The sequence below is a fragment of the Vicia villosa genome, unplaced genomic scaffold, assembly GCF_029867415.1.
Source record: "Vicia villosa cultivar HV-30 ecotype Madison, WI unplaced genomic scaffold, Vvil1.0 ctg.001049F_1_1, whole genome shotgun sequence".
NCBI lineage: Eukaryota > Viridiplantae > Streptophyta > Magnoliopsida > Fabales > Fabaceae > Vicia > Vicia villosa.
Genome location: NW_026705459.1, coordinates 239,806 through 243,786, shown reverse-complemented (window position 1 = coordinate 243,786; position 3,981 = coordinate 239,806). Strand labels below are relative to the sequence as shown.

Here is a 3,981-nt window from a genome sequence, read left to right as displayed (position 1 = left end):
TAGTTCGGGATACCTGTGCGTCCCGTTGACTTCGGAACACTTGTATTGATCTAATTAACAAATATATAAAAGCATATGTTTAGATCAATCCCACAAATAAGTAAATATATATATATAAATATACACGAATATATATTTAGAACGATCCCACTTACAAATCAACGATGTCCTTCATGGCCGGATAATTGGTCCATTCACCATTTACCGAATTCAGATAATACACGACTTCCCTTATAGGGTTGATAGCAAGCAGCAACCAGTGTGCTCTATAAATAAAAACAATAGGTTATATGAAAATTTTGCTATACACAAAAGAAACAGAGATTAGATGAACAAAGAATGAGAAACTAACCCTACTGGCCGGGTATTATACGCCCAAAGATGCAGACATTCTGTATTGCCGGTGGACATGAATCTATCTACTAAGCACTGTCTAACTGATTCCGGTTCCGAATCAATTGCCATTCCGCTGCAGTGGGCGGAAGACACGAAACGGAATCTGTTAGACAACGGAGTCCCGCGCAACACTCTGTCATACAACAACCTTAAATAAAAACATAATAAACATTAGATTATTTTCATTGAAATGTGTAAATAAATTATATTGTGGGACTAATTAAATAATATATCGGATGAGGGAATATTACCGAATGTATGAGTGCATGTTATTGACGCCTAGTTGATCATGCTTAAAAATCTCCTCCAAGTCATCAAGTGTAATAAGTGACTTGAATTCAATACCGAAGACACTCTCATCCATAACGATTTCACGTGCAGCACCATCCGTCAAATCGGACATATCAACCATTGTTGCGAGCGTCGACCGGTACCGAGGCACAAAAGCACCGCCTTTTTTTCCCGCTGGCTTCGGAGGACCAGTGGGTGGTACGGTACGAACTTGCTGCGTCACTTGTTGTGACTCTCGATCGGATGCCTAAAAATCATATAAGTTATGTAAAATATAAAATCATGCAGATTTAGATTCAGATTAATTATTAACACTTTAAATGTACCTCTTTTAGTGATGCAACGGACTCCTCCTCCTGTAAAATCCCTTTACCCTTAACTGTGGGTTTTATAGGAGCAGTCTAAAATTAAAATGTAAAAAATAATTAATAAACGGTTTAGAATTGACATTCGAAAACTAAATGATTCATAATCGTTTTCAATATACCTCATCACTAATGGTAATGAGCTCCGAGGGCCATGCAACAAATGATCCTATTGCATCTCGCAGCAATGTCGTCTCTGAGACCATGTCAGGTACCGGTAGCATCGCATCATGATCTACTACAACATCCACCGATACTTTCAGGTGTCCATCCGGGAGCGGTCTATGGTGAAGTAAATCTCCCAAAGTGTTGTGCACTTTTCCCTTGCCAACTAGTCGATAACTCGGTTCCGATAAGTATAGTTGGCAAGATGAAATGCCCTAAACCAATAGTAAATATAAAGTCATTATCATTAATAAAATAGAACAATTTAAAAGGAAAAAAAATTATAATTACCTCGGGAAATTTCCTTTGATAGTTGATACTAGCCTTATCACTAGTTTCTTTCACCGATGAAGTGTTGCACTTTTCTCTCATATACGCCTCTTTATCTCTTTGCAATTCAGAGACTTGTGCTTGCAATTCCGCCAACTTTTGCAACACTTCTTCATTTGAAGGATTTCTTCTCCTAGGACTCTTGTAAAAAGAGGTTGGAGTCACACCATGACCCTTACCCCTCACCCGACCGGGATACTCAGGAGCATCTAGTGCTCTACTAAGTATGCTCCCCTCTCCGGTGGATGCCGATTGCGACAAGGTCTCCTGTAATTCATTTACATTAAAAAATCATTTATATATTAAAAAACATTTGATTTAATTAAAGACACAGTATTATACTTACACATTCAGTAAAAACTCTCTGAACTTCGGGATCGACAGCATGATCCTTGCCCACACGAGCTTCCCTCCACAACACATGTTCAGGAAGTGAGGTTTCCTCACTTTTAGTCTCCTCTAACTATGCATTGACACAAATGATAGAATCATCAAATAAAACACATTTAGACAATTAATTAAAACGCATTTCTATTTACTTACAATTTTATCCTCCAAGCGTGCATATCCCAAACGCCCTTTTTTGTATGGATATGCGGGTTTGGATGCTCTCGCACTATTCTTGGCACTCCTTTTCCGAAAATCTTCATCTCTTTGCTCTACAAACTTAGCCCAATCTTCTTCACCAATGAAGATCTCATACTTTTTTGGCCGTCCCGGTGCCTCTTCAAGAAAGTTTCCATCTTTATCCTTAAGATAAGTGTTTGTCAAAAAAGCTTTCCACCCTCTATATCTTTTGCCGGCCAAACCAAGTATGTAGCGTCTACGATCATCTGGTATCTCAAAAGTCCTCTGCAAAAAAACATACGCATAGTGTGTTAGTATAAGTAATTTAAACAATTTATCATCAAGATAATAACAACAATTAACCATATATGATATATACCTGAAGCTCGTCCCAAATCGCGTCTTTTTTCTCATCCAAGTCTTTGCTTTTCATATTCCATCTAGCTACGGAGACCGGAATATGCATACGAACAAGTGTACCAATATAACTTGTCAACTTTGCAGAATTAGGACCAATTGCTTGTTTATCAGAATTCCATTCCAATCGGTATACTAATCCTTGGTCTCTATGTCGAACGATTCCCTTCATGATAGTGATGCCTCGTGCAACTTCTTTTGCTTCAGTATCAGGTGGAGCATTTGTATCCGTGGCATCTCTTTCTTGAGCATCTCTTTCTTGTGAGTTTTCAGGTGGAGCATCTCTATCCGGAGCCATTTAACCTGTATCAAACAAACTAAAGCACATTAGTACACTATTAATAAGCTAACAATCTATACAAGTAAAATGGAAGTCAAACCATGCATGTACAAGTAAATCGGAAACGAAATCGGTACAAATCAAAATAAGCGTCAAAAAATAAAGTTGTCGGAATTGAACGAAATTTACATGGCTATGGTAAAACGTCCCCACGGACTCAAAAATAAAGTCGGTTTTCCGAAATTCAGACCCTAAGCCCGACTTTTGATTACGGGCAGAAGCAAAACCGATAAAAAAACAGTCCCGAAATGAACATATAAGTGCATGAGCAGCTCCGGAATCGTCAAAATAGTATAGTTACATGTAAAGAAGTCGACAAACGGATACATGGTTCAAAAGTTATGTACAAAACGAGAATATGCACCAAAATTGAATAAGTACTATACTATTGATTAAAACAATCGGTACAAATTGAATAAAACAAATTAGTCGGAATATGTATACTATTACCTTTATCACTAACGTCTCTTTCTTTTCTTGGTAGGATTGTGTTCTACGCGTCTCTTAACAACGCGGACGGTTGGATTGATCCAAATACCCTCATTATGATCATTTCTAGTACAAGATTCATTCTCATTTCGATCGTTTCTTGTACAAGATTCAATGCCAACACCAATATCACCTTGATCTTCAATGTTTTCATCTACTATTTTGTTAGATAAAAGCACTATAGACCATTTCGTACTTGTCGGATCATTGACATAGAACACTTGTTTAGCTTGAGAGGCTAAAATGAAAGGCTCATCTTTGTACCCTACCCTATTGAGATCCACTTGCAAAAATCCTGACTTATCCATTCGTATGCCACTATTATTTTCAACCCACTTGCAACCAAATACAGGAATCTGAAACTTCGCGTAATCAAACACCAAAATGCGCTCGATAACCCCAAAATATGACAAATTTGCAAATTTCGGATTTAAGTCATTCGCACTTGATATGTGCATTGCTTCAGCTACCAAGGTAACACCACTATTTTGCATAGTACTTTTATCATCCTGTTCTTTGGTATAAAATGTGTATCCATTAATAGCGTATGCGCTATAAGAAAGCACAATTACAGTTGGACCATAGGCTAAACATCTCAACCTTTCTGTTACTGAAGCAGGA

The 3,981-nt window shown here is 37.7% G+C and overlaps 1 long non-coding RNA gene across 1 annotated transcript; it reads right to left on the bottom strand.

Moving 5' to 3' along the window:
* Window positions 1-1,272: 1,272 nt before the first annotated feature.
* LOC131632911 (uncharacterized) lies at window positions 1,273-2,019 on the bottom strand. The gene is made up of 3 exons (XR_009293173.1): window positions 1,894-2,019; window positions 1,509-1,814; window positions 1,273-1,432 (listed from the first exon to the last, which is right to left on the bottom strand). It is a non-coding gene; the product is annotated as an uncharacterized LOC131632911 (long non-coding RNA).
* Between the last annotated feature and the right edge of the window lie 1,962 nt (window positions 2,020-3,981).